The sequence below is a fragment of the Corvus moneduloides genome, chromosome 2, assembly GCF_009650955.1.
Source record: "Corvus moneduloides isolate bCorMon1 chromosome 2, bCorMon1.pri, whole genome shotgun sequence".
Classification (NCBI taxonomy): Eukaryota; Metazoa; Chordata; class Aves; order Passeriformes; family Corvidae; genus Corvus; species Corvus moneduloides.
The window spans coordinates 93,644,121-93,657,213 of record NC_045477.1 but is presented as its reverse complement, the minus strand read 5'-3'; the positions used below and the strand labels follow the sequence as shown (position 1 = coordinate 93,657,213).

The window sequence follows — 13,093 nt, the reverse complement described above, 5'->3', positions numbered from 1 at the left end:
CAACTTCTAAGGTCTGTAAGGGCTTCTACAACTCAGGAAGAACACTCCATCCTGTATCCTCAAACTGGGATGCTACTTGTTGGAGATTATAAGTCATGAGGAAAACAGAGAATGGCCAAGAGTGAATTTGGCTCTAGCCATTTAGGGGATGGACATTAAGAAGAAATTTATATTCTGAGGCTCTGACTCCTTTTAAGTGTGTTGGGCTCTCACACATTTACTTTCAACAAGCAAAACTGGTACGAGTTGGCCCAGGTATCTCAGAAGAAGCAGAAAGTGTCCTAGGAGAAGCTGAGGGAGCACATTCTTCTTCAGGGCAAGAGAGGTCACCAGTTTCATAATGACTGCTCTAACCACAAGGCCAGGATGAGAATGAAGAACTGAGTGGGGGCGCAGTATGCATTCATGTTTTTGTATTATCAGAGCTGTTTCTGCTCTGTTAACCCCTATTCTCAGAAGACAGATGGCCAGTTTACATCATGACTGGGGGTGGAATTAAGCATTTCCCATTAGTTACCTCTAAATTCAACAGTAAGGATTAATCAAGATTAGCCAAACTAGAAAGTAGAACTCTTTCTGAATGTCTTAAAGGTCCTCACCTTCTGCCATTAAGCAGACTGGACCATCCCTTTCCCTTTGGGGGTTGTGAGTGTGCCTAAATTCATGCAAAGACATTGTCCATAGGCACTGACTCTTCTAACTGCAGGATATCACAGAAGCAATACTATGTTCATGCAAATTAATTTATACTAGTTTTTTCAGACAACCAGAAATTTTCTGAAGGAGAGTGCATGTGTGGACAATCTTTCCACAGACTCTCTTCCTGCTGTGTTATCACAAAGATTATCAATACTGGTAAATCAGCTTAAAGTTTCTGTCAAGCTGGTTCTCTGCCCCAGCAAAACCTCAGGTGTCAGATCTGACCTTTGGATAGCCACAGTTTGAGTTTTAAGAGCTCAGCAGAAATGGCAGTCTATCATAAAAATAAAAACAGAAAATTGATTTAATCTCTCTCTACATCACTAGCAAAAGCATCCTTTTTCTATGAATTCGTATGCTAGACTGGAAAGACACAGTTTAAATGTAGTCCTAAGTAGAACAGCAACCCTCTGGCTCACAAACCAATGAAGAAAACATATCTATAAAGCAATTGCTACATTATATAATCTTAAAAAAAAAAGGTGGGAGATACTGAAGTCTTTGAGTTAATCTTCTTATTAAAAATATTCTACCTCCTATTTCTTCTGGTTTGATCATTTGAGTCAAACAATGTCTGGAAAGAAGGAGTTAACTTCTACTGACTGAAATTCTGGGTAAATTAATGAGATGGATGAAGAACCCAGAAGTTTAAGTCTAGATGTAATGCCCAATGGGAAGCAGTAAAAGTATCACCTGCATGAAGACAAAATAAATATTTATGTTCCAAAGACTAAGACAATAGAATAGTGATGACAAAAATAGAACTTGTGCTTGCAAAATGTTTCAGGTGATTTTCACTGAGTCTCTTCAGATGGTCCATTAAATCTTGAAAAGACAAATAAATTTACTGCAATAAACAACGGAAATACTAGATCTTGAAACAACAAATATCTAGTTGGAATTACTGAAATCATGGCAAAATGTCAAATTTACAGGAGGATAAAAAGCAACTGTGGAGTTTATTGGGGCAACATAATGGACAATGACAACAAATGTTGTTGACACAAAGAAACAGGCAGTGATAGACAAAAGTAGACAATGCTGAATTTTGATGAGTCTACAATTCAGACAAGATTATTCCATCCAAGACTTGCCATTTATAAATTAAGCTATCAATAAATGACACAAAAAAAAAAAAAAAAAAAAAAAGAGAGAAAGAATGGTGGCAGCAAACTTCGATGGAATAGCTCCATCCTTGTATTGTTTTTATAGTTCAAACCCATAGGAATATGAAAACAGCTGTGCTGCTTCAGACCATCTAACTCAGTACTTCTTCTGAGGTAAGGACTCTTACAAAAAACAAAGAGTAAAATCATATCCAAAATACACTATAACCCCACCTCAGTACTGTTCTAGCCTTCAAATGCTCTCAGCACCAGGAATGTCCTGTTAGGTTTTGTGTGTTTTTTCCCATTCAAAGGCTGGTCCCTGCAGGAACTATGTGGACTTCCTACTTGTGCAGTGTCCTCTGTCAAGGAGTTACACAGTGTTGTCATCTCTTTCCTAAAGATCCATCATATTTTTCTGCTAATGTCCTGGATAGCCAGAACTGAGTGCTGAAGCATGAGAAAGGAATGAGAAAATAATCATGAAAAAAGTTGTGTTGGTTGCATAAAATACCCTCCCTGAGAAGCTGCTGTGTCAGACTATGCTGCTTCCTGTGGGATACAACCTTTTTTTTGTACAACCCCTTGACCAGAGCAACTGAAACTCTATCAGATGCAATGCATAGAGAAAAATCCTTAAAACCCAAACGTGTGGCCAGAGAAGAGAGATGTTATCTCAGCATGTTCCTGGCGTGGTATTGCAATCTACAGAAGGGTCTCCAAAGGATCACACTTGAGTGCTGGGAATGTGTAGCTACAAGAACACAGACCATCAAACAGCTGCTCAGCCCGGCCAAGCCTGTGGTTTAGGAACAGTGCATCCCATGCCATCCTAAACACCCATCCTTGCCTTCCCCGACTCTCCTGTGCCAGAAAAAAAAATACTGTGTGCTTTTAGATGGCAGAGAGTTCAGAAAGCAGATCTGCCTGAGAACTAACTGGCCAAGAGGAGCAACAAAAGCACAGTAATTTTTCAGCTGTTTTGGTTCTTGGGCAGGTTTCTTGGACACGCAGCTGTGCTGGCACAATAGAAGGGACAGCGTTGCAATGGGGATTGTTGCAACATGTGTATCAGACAACGAGGCCCATGGAAAAGAATATATAGGCAGATTCTTGGTAGTTATTTTCAGGGATGGTTATCTCTCCAGCCGCATGGCTGAGGATGCCGAGGAAACTGTGGCAATTGTGGGACCCGAGGGTCGTCGCCTGCACAGGGGAACACAAAACAACCAACGGAGAATGAGGCTGACCAGGGGCTGGGAACCCCGTGCCTCCCCCCCAGGGCCCCTCTCCCAGGACCACATGGCAGGGGGGGAAGGGACCCCAACATTTCACCTGTTTATTTTTAACAAAAGAGATTTAAAACTTAACATTGAAAACAACTGGATAAACATGAGATAACAAGAAGTGTTTCAAAACAAAACAAGCCACCCTCCTGAGTCTTTAAATGTCCAAATGGAATTTTTCTCTGGAACATCTTAAGGCTGACAGAAGGGAGACAGGACTCTCTGAGCATGCTTTGCGGGGAAACTGAGGCAGGAGAGGGTTTTTTCCATATGTACCTGTTGGAACACTAAACAAAAATAGTTAATTTCTTTCTCTCTCCCTTGCCATCCCCCACTCGGCACTGGAAAGGGATTTTTGGGGAAACAATTGGTAAAGGCATGGTTTTGTGAGGGAAACCATGGGTGGAAAAACGGATTGGGTATACACTGGGGGTAATAGGACATAGGGTAAAAGGGAAAGGTGGGATTAGGAAAGGGAGACTGTAAGGAGGGCTTATAATGGGGATATTGGTTGACATGACTATGATTTGCAGCATATATACTGCCTTTCACAGAAGCACCACCAGGCCCAGTGACATCTGCTGCTTGTAAACCTTTCCTTGGATTATTTTAAACTCTACTATTTCTCCATTTCCTAAGCATAGGATATATTTTTCAGGGTTATTCTTTTTAATAGCAGTTCTATGAATGAATATGTCTTCCTGGTTGTCACATCTTGTTATTAAACCATAATTTTGTTTAACATTATACCATTTTACTATTCCTAAAACCTTAGCTACAATGATCTTTTCCTTTTTCCGAGTAGCTGCTGTTTTCTGTCTTGCTGTGTTTTTGCTTTTGCTCGCTCCCGTGTTGAAACTGCCGGGGCTGCCAGGGCTGCCAGGGCCATCAGAGCTGCTCGTGCCTGCGTGCTCTTGCCGCGGGGTTTCGGCTTCCCAGGGTCGTATTCGGGGCCACGCGGGCCGGGCCAGGCCGTGCCGCTCAGCTCCCCGCACGCCGCCGCCTCTGTTGCCTCTGCTCTCAGCTGCGCTGCCGCTGCCTGGTGCTGCACCCCCATCTCAGCCAGGCCCCCGAGTGACGGCCTCCCCACGCCCTGCTCCAGCACGCGTTTCGGCTGGGCGCGACTCCGCTCCACCGCCACCGCCACTAGCCGCCGCCCGCGCGCCCCCCCTCTCAGTTGGGCGTTCACCGGGCTCGCTCCACCACGCGCTGCGCGGGGCCAGGAGGGCACCACCAGGTCGTGCCACTCCCGCCGCGCCTCGCTCCGCTGCCGACACTGCGGCTCACGTCGCTCCGCCCGCGGGAACTGCCTCGCTGCTGCTCACAGAGAGCTCGGTCCATGTGGCCTGGGTAGCACAGTCCCTGGGGCACGCTTCCCTTCACCAGGACACAGCTGATATTGTTCAGTAGTCTCGGTAATCAAATAATATTCACAAAAATATTCTTCCATCGGCATATATTTTGACTCAGAAATTAACTGGGTCCAAACAGTCTTCCAAAAGTCTTTGGTAAGAATCAAGTCCCAAGAAACATAGAAGAAGTTTTTAAACAACCATGCCAGGAAGTGTTTCAGTTCCTTTTGAGCCTAAATTAAGCTAAAATTTACAAATTGTTGTTCAAGAATCTTTTCAAGTTTAAGATAAATGTCCATATGCAGCTTGGAGAGCCACGCGTTTTTCCACAGTTCCTCCATAGAGATGGAATAGCAAAACAAAAACAAGAAGAGAAATCCGGAGTTTACTCACAAATCACAGTCACTGTCCTCCAAGGGATCGTTCTGCTCGCATTCTCTGACCAAATGTTGCAATGGGGATTGTTGCAACATGTGTATCAGACAACGAGGCCCATGGAAAAGAATATATATGGACCGATTCTTGGTAGATATTTTCAGAGATGTTTATTTCTCCAGCCGCATGGCTGAGGATGCCGAGGAAACTGTGGCAATTGTGGGACCCGAGGGTCGTCGCCTGCACAGGGGAACACAAAACAACCAACGGGGAATGAGGCTGACCAGGGGCTGGGAAACCCCGTGTCTCCCCGCCCAGGGCCCCTCTCCTAGGACCACATAGCAGGGGGGAAGGGACCCCAACAGGACAGTCTTGAGTGGGTGTGGCAGACAGAGGGAGAAGGACAGTCCAAACTAGTGAGGGTGGGGAATAAGCACCTGTCAAACCATACCAGAACAATAGCAAAATAGTGTTACAATTTCCTGATGTCTGGCTGCACTGGATGACCACACCAGCATGATGCCTGCATGGTCTTGTAACTCCTGTTGCATGAGTGTTTGCCAACCAAGAAACAACGAAGAATTATGTTTTCAAGGGAAAGCTGACTGTTTTAATAACCCCCAAGGTTGCAAGTAACCTTAATAAGGAAAGACAGCTCTACTGTTTTTCTGGGGATGTGGTTGTGTTATGCAATAACAAGAAACCAATTCATTATTATGTCTGAATGGAAACAAACTCTGCTCTGTGTGGTTTTCAAGGCTAACAGAACAGTGTTTAGGTTCTGATACTTCACCCCAGGGACCTTCTTTCCCACCAATAGCAATAGACATTGCAGGAAGCACAAAAACCTCTTTTTCACTCTCCAGAAAGAAAGTCAACAGCATGCCCAAGTCTAAATATTTGCTGGGTAAGCATGATAAAAGCATCTCATGTAAATATGCAATTTCATTCAATACCTATTGCTACAGGCAGTAGCGAAAGGCCATGAAAGACTGGAGCAACACAGGCCAAAAAAGCTACACAAAACCCTGCAGATTTCACGTGGTGTTCTGTTAGTGCTACAGAGGGGAAGAATAATCAAAATTGTAAAGAAACTTCGGGGTTCAGATACCAGAATGCTATCCTGATCCCTGGGTTTCAGTGGAGTTCAAGATATGAGAGCCAGCCCAGCAGCTTGGGGCAGCTGTTGAGATAACAGTCTGATTTTCAGCAACTGCTTTCACCACTGTTGGGAGACAGAATGCCTGGCTGAGTGTTGGGGTTTTAGTTTAGTCCTAGTTTTTTTTTCCTGTTAAAGGAATTTTTTCCCATATGCATGTTGCTAGGGGACAAATGGCTGTACTTAAGAAAGACAAAAGAGCTGCCCATTGGGGGTGGGGTGGGCCTGGCTACTCCTTTGTTTCACCTGGGTGTGGGTCAGTTCGCTCTCAGCGTTCGGAGAGAGAAGCTGCAGAGAAAGGAGCTGCTGGTTCTTTTTTTTCGGCCGTTTTTCTTTCTGCTGGGAACAACGCCGGGATCCCAAAGCCGCTTTCCCTGCCCTGCTGGAGGCTGGGCTGTGGCTGCCCTGCCCCGCTGCTGCTTTGAGCCTTCGCTACGTTGTAGCCGTGCTTGCCCTGCCTGCCCCACCTCCGGGGGGGTTCCCCATTTAGATACACCTCGTCTGGCCTCCAGGATTTGCGCTCGTCCCTGCCACTCCAGCCTGCTGCTCCAGCCTGCTGTTCCCAAGAGTCCAGCCGGACACCAGGGCCAGCTGCCCAGGGGTTTGTGAAGCCTTTGTTCCATCCCTTCCCGGGATCCCCGGAGCACCGGTGCCGCGTGCTCCCCGAGCTCGCTCCGGAGCGCCCCCCCTGCAGCCGCGGGGGAACCATCGCACCTGCCCTGCTCACCGGGAGCCGCCAGCGCCCCTGCCGGCTGCGAGCGGAACTGCACCTGAGGGGAAAGGGCCTGACAGCCGAGAAGGCTGGCACTGGGTTTGTGATTGCTGTTACTGCCATAGTTGTTGTTGTTTTGTTTGACTGGTTATATATATAATAGTAAAGAACTGTTATTCCTATTTTCCCACATCTTTGCCTAAAGGCCCTTGATTTCAAAATTATAATAACTTGGAGGGAAAGGGGTTACATCTGCCACTTCAAGGGAGGCTTTTGCCTTTCTTAGCAGACACCTGTCTTTCAAAATCGAGACACTGGGTTAGCTGCTGGCCTGACTCTGCAGAGCGTTTCTCATACTTCTCTCCAGTGTTTCTTGTTCCTCTGTCTTCCCCATCAGCCCTTGCAAGCAAGCTTCATCCTTTGGCCATGAGACAGCTCTTGGCCCAGGGAATAGGTCAGCTGGAGCTATTGCAGCTGTCACATCTCCCTCCAGCCCTTACAAACCCCCAGCTGGAGGAACGCGGGGACTCGCAGCAGCTGAGCCTTGGTTTCCTTGCTGAGGCTTTTATGAGCACCTGCAGGTGGGTATATCCTGCACTCCTTTATGAAATACAGGTGCAGCTCTTCAGTGTAGGTCATAAATAACTTCTGCCACGGCTCACCTCAAAAGGGCTCTGTACTCACTGCTTGAATATACTTTGCTGACACCAAACCAGGAGCTTTTAGCCGAAGAAAAAAATTCCACTCTGCATGTAAGGCAAGGGAATTTCCACGACACTGGGGCTTGTAAAAGGAACATGGTGATCCAGGAGGTGGCCCCACTCAGGAAATCTAAAGATCATCAGGCTGATTTGAGTTATCGTCAAAGAAAAAAGCCAAGAGTAATGAATACGTCCATATTAAGTACATTTGTGGTTAGAGAGGGGTAGGTACAAAGATAAAATGGCACTTTCCTGCTTCACGTGTCCCACAAGTAGCTCAAAGTTCAACATATGATCTTAATCAGTAATTATGTATAGTGCTGCTGTCTTGATTCCTCCTCATCTCCTCCCTTCTTCACCAGGCCAGGCCACAAAGACTTCATAATGCTTCCAGGTCCAGGTCAAATTTTTCAAAGCATGACAAGAATTTTATTTTTTTTTTCCAATTAGCATCTTACTTAGTTGACATGGTATTTAGCTTCGAAAGAAGTCATATGGCTATTTTCCAAAATGACATGTTTTCTTTAGCAAAGTGCATACTTTGATTTAACTCCCATTATGATGTGGCCAACAATTCTCATTTCCTTTCCTATGGAAGACCATCTCATACTACCCACCTACTCTAGAAGTGGAAATAGCCACCAAGTGCTCTAGTCCAATTCCAGCTAGGGGCTGTTGTAATTTACAAGTGCAGACATATGAGTAAGGTGGTTGTTTTTTGAGACACAGCTGTGTGATGCTGAGTATGAGGCCAGCTAGAGGCCATGTTTTCTGGTAGGTTTCAAGGAAGAGAGATAGAATGAAGAAGAGAAACAAATGCATGGCCTGACTCACAGATTCCTGAAGCCTCACCAAACCCACTAAGGCCTTCTCTTCCATAACTCTTAGCCTAACCCAGGATACCAGTGACTGCTCATAGACTCCCACAGCTGGGGCAGAAAACGTCAGTCTTGGCAGTACTGCATTTTTGAGGGTCTACACATGGAGCATATGGGTGGCTCTGGGACCCTTCAGTCATCAGGGGACCTTCATGTACCTTAAGGCGTATGCTACTACAAAGCTTTAAGAATTACCATCTGAGTGCTCACTACAAAATCAAGTACTATTGAGAGCTATTGAATTATGAATCACACTGCCCCAGCCTTCTTGTGCTAATTGCTTTATCACTTTCTGCAGTCTCATCTTCACCATTAGTTCTGGTACTCAGAATCATTTTGCCTGAGCCATAACCATGGCAGGATTTTTGATTTGGCTGCACTTATTACTGATGTCAAAATTAACAACAACAATAATAATAATACTTTAACAGACAAAGGTCCTAGATAGACTTTGAAACCTCCCAATCACTTCCATTTTGCAAATTCTCTTCAACTTACAAACCCTGTGGCTGTAGATTATTAACTAGGGGGTTAAAAAAAAATCCCTAAACATCATTAGGGAAAAAAGAGTTTGCAAGGTCCCTTGGAATCTGAGTACACAGTCCAAGGCAAAGAAACTGGGGATTGGTCACTTCAGGCAGCCAGTGCTTTCTGCTCCAGAGAATGCTGTGATGTTCCATTTCAGATGATCTTCATTACGCACTGACTGCTCCTCTCTGATGGCAGCCTTGAGGCAATTCTTCTTCAAGGATTCCAGGGGCCTACTGTCCATTTGGGTTCCTATAAACAATTCAGCATCCAAGACTCCAAGATTTTCTCATCATGTGACCATTGGATCCACTTGTCCCCAGCTCAGGGGACTAGATCACTAAATTAAATTACTAAATCCTCATACATCACTACGTCAAGTAAATTGTAGAACTCTCAGCTGCCTGGGTAGCATATGGCAGGCAATGATCCTCCAGCCATTATGCACAGCAGATCTGCTGGAATGCAGACCCCAGATGGTCTCCAATCATAGTCTTCTTCTTGGAATAACTAACAGTAAGTGTTGCTCAATTAGATCTAATTGACATACGCTGGAGGCTGTAAAAGAAACACAGCTCTACAGAGCTCTACTACTCCCCATTGTCCAATCAGCTCTAAGGCCAGACTCAAAGGCCAAAAATCTCATTTTCCACTAAATTCCTTAAAAAGGACAGGAAAAGCACTAAAAATAATAATTACAGTATAATTCAGAACAGCAGTTGTCAAAGTATCTTCTTTTTTTTTACTCCCTCTTGGTGTGCTTATTTTTCTTTAATGCTGTGGCTTGGCATTATTAGCAGCAGAATCTCCTTATGATTTTATATAAACAGTGGGGCTTTTCCCAGAAGGGGAAAGCTTCAGTCTCAGGCATCACTAGGTGGAGGCATTGCACGGCACAAGCCGGTGTGGCTCACGGCTCCAGGGGTTTCAGGCTCCCCACAGCCAGCTTCTATGGCAGATGTTATTAATCCCTCACCACCCCTCACCCTGGAACACCCACTCTTTTCCCATCCTCAGCTGTCTGCTCTCTTGGACGTGATCCTTTCCTTAATAATAAGCCAATTCATCATCTAATTTAGGTACCCAACTAACTTTATGGCCCAACCCTCTGAAAATGTCAAATATGCCAAAGTTAGCAGTTTTTTAAAAGTGACAGCAGACGGTGCTGGCACATCCTTGGCTCATTTAAATGCATACGTGTACCAAGCCATTCAGATCTAGGATGAGGAGACATATTTTTATGAAAAACTTGGCTTTTCTTTTAAAAGTCAGCATGTGGTCTATTCTCTTCAGTCTCTGAGGAGAATTAAGTCCCGTTTACTTTAAAAATACAGGAATCAGAGCCAGATATCAAGCAGAACCAGATGTCACGACCCAGAAGAGAGCATACACAGATGGAAGGGGGACATATGGCACATTAGTTCTTTCCCACTGTGAGTGTCCCTGTCCAGACAGCTCTTTAGCTTTTTCCCTGTTTGCTCCTGTAGGCAATATGTGGGGGAGTTAACTGCCAAGTGTTTTTTCTGTTTTAAAGAGACAGATGAATGTTATTTTTTGTAACTCCCAAATACTCTGCTTAGTTGCCATTTCAGAAGAAAAAGAATTTATAAACTCCCTTACCTCTCAGTAGTGTTTTTAAACAGAATCATGGAATATTCGGAGTTGAAAGAGACCCACAAGGATCATCAAGTCCAGCTCTAAAGTGAATGGCCCATATGGGGATAAAACATGCAACCTTGGCTTTATTAGTGCCATGCTCTGACCAACTGAGCTGACCTCAGGGTCCTAAAGATGCATTTGTCCTGCCATTTCTGCTATGCTCCACTTGAAATTATGTAGTTGTTTCACACCTTACCTAGAAAGTACAGATCCAGCTGGTACAGTCTTAGTGTGCTTCCATAGGAGTGAGAGGTTGGATAAGAGTAGATAGCTTGAATTTCTTTCCAAATTCAATGCTTGTCCAAGTCCCCCAATTCCATGGCACAGAAGAAATAGTTATGCTATGCATATTAGGAAAGAAAAAACACCAGAAAACAAACAAACAAACAAACAAACAAACCATGTGGATATTAGAAACAATGTGTTCAAAGAAAGAAAGAAAATGCCTTCTTAAGGACTTGTTCTCTTCACATCTTCCAGGGGACATTAGTTAAACAGAGAAAGAATGTGCAAAAGAGCAAATCTCAAGGCAAGATGAAGCAGCACTGGGGTGTGTTACCATAGGCAATGCAGGAAAAGGAAGCACTCCCCTGATGCATGTAGCCAGTGAGATAAGGGAAAGAAAGAGCATGGATTTTAATAATTGCTAGCAGAATTAAAGCCCATCAGGGAAAGTATTTAATCAAAAAGAAAGAAAAATAATTATGAGACAGTGTTCAAAATTCCCCTCCTACTACAGCCACTGCTGTGCTCCAGGAAAAAAAAAAAAAAAAAAAACTAGGGCAAGATCAAATGATCTGGCAACAGAAATGAACCAGAAATATTTACACATCTAAGTCACCTGATTTGGAGCAGTAATTCAAAATCGACCTTTTTGGAGAAAAAAAATCACCTTAATGACCTGGTGGCCTTTTTATCTTTCTTCAGGGTGAAATAGGAACCTCTGATAAACACTGTCAGGGCCAAGCAGAGCTCTAGCTTCAGCTGTAATGCCACAGGGACCCAGGTGGTCTGTCAGAGGGGCCACATAAGCTGTACATTTTAACTGTGCCCCCTGATGCACAGCAGAAATCAGACTCCTTGTTTTCAATTGATTTCAACATGGGAAGCAATCTCAGAGTGGGCTGAGGAAGCAAATGTTTCTACTACTACTACTTTCTAGCTCACTTTTAAAGACTAATGTTCAGTTTGTCTCAACAAATGCATCAAGCACTGGTTAATATTATCCTAAATTAAAAGAGAATAAACATGCACATCAAGTGGCATGCTTTGCCCTTACTCTTGAGAATAATGACTGTAAAGATGAGAGGAGGAAATGCTATTGCTCCTGTGTTCATGAGTTGTAGCATCTCTGAGTAAACCTGAGACCTGGAAATACCCTGAAGGAAAGCTGCTAGCCACTGTTTTTACTTACATGTATTCTGAAGCTCTACAACATAATACATCCTTGGTACTTCTAGGAAAAAAGGTCTCTCCTTAGCTGAGATGCCATAAATATTAACTGTATGCTGCCTGCTTCAAGCTAACTGCAGCTATGAAAGGAAGTAGAGTCACTGAGCTACCGTAGTGTCTGAACAAGAGGCAGGATGGGCTTACCCCTCAAGCAGAAGTTCAAGCCACCAAGATACAGGGAAAATGTAAAATTGTTCATGCACTGTTCTACTTCCTAAGATGCAATATAGAGATAAAAGAAAAAAAAAAAAAAAGCAAAGCTAGTCAGGGCTGTCCTCTTTGGGGCTATTGCATCAACTCTACTATGTCCTAACAACTTGTTCTGAGCTCAGAGCACATCTTCCTCCCGATCACATAAACCGCTATCCATTAATTAATACGGTCATAGATGATGTGCATGGGGAGCTGGGAGGAGACACAGCTGGGACAGGTGACCCAAGCCAACCAAAGGGATATTCCAGGTCATACGACATCATGTTCAGTGTATAAAGTGGGGGGGAAGAAGGAAGAAGGGGATGTTTGGAGTGATGGTGTTTGTCTTCCCAAGTAACCACTGCATATGATGGGGCCCTGCTCTCCTGGGAGATGGCTGAACACCTGCCTGCCCATGGGAAACAATTAATTAATTAATTCTTTGTTTTTCTCTGCTTGTGTGTGTGGCTTTTTCTTTACCTATTAAACTGTCTTTATTTCAACCCACAAGTTTTTTAGCTTTTACCCTTCTGATTCTCTCCCCGATCCCACTGGTAGGGGAGTAAGCGTGTGGCTGTGTGGGGCTTGGCTGCTGGCTCGGGTTAAACCACAACAGATGTGTACATTAGAACATGAAACAGGCCACATCTCAGCACGAGTTACCACAGAGGTAAGAAAGCAGGACATGATCATGAAAAAATCATGACAGAGGAAAAGTATCCCAGAAAGCACCAGCCTCACAGTATGGATGGAAAGATGCAGTGGAATTAGCAAATATGAAACAAGTTAATCACCAGGCAAAGAAAGGACAGTGCAATCTGGAGTACCAAATAAATTGACAGGAGCAAGCCAACAGAATGAATATGTAGTTATGGCTGTAAAACTAAAAACGGTGCAGAGAATGCTTTCAGTGTATCTTATGCCACATACCATTTAGACTTTGCTCTCTGTCGGCATAAACAAACTGAAATATATCTACTACAAAGTGGTGAAC

At 44.2% G+C, this 13,093-nt stretch overlaps 1 long non-coding RNA gene across 1 annotated transcript; it reads right to left on the bottom strand.

The window, feature by feature from the left end:
* Nucleotides 1-4,971: 4,971 nt before the first annotated feature.
* LOC116440081 lies at nucleotides 4,972-12,382 on the bottom strand. The gene is made up of 2 exons (XR_004238392.1): nucleotides 10,652-12,382; nucleotides 4,972-5,058 (listed from the first exon to the last, which is right to left on the bottom strand). It is a non-coding gene; the product is annotated as an uncharacterized LOC116440081 (long non-coding RNA).
* Nucleotides 12,383-13,093: the final 711 nt, after the last annotated feature.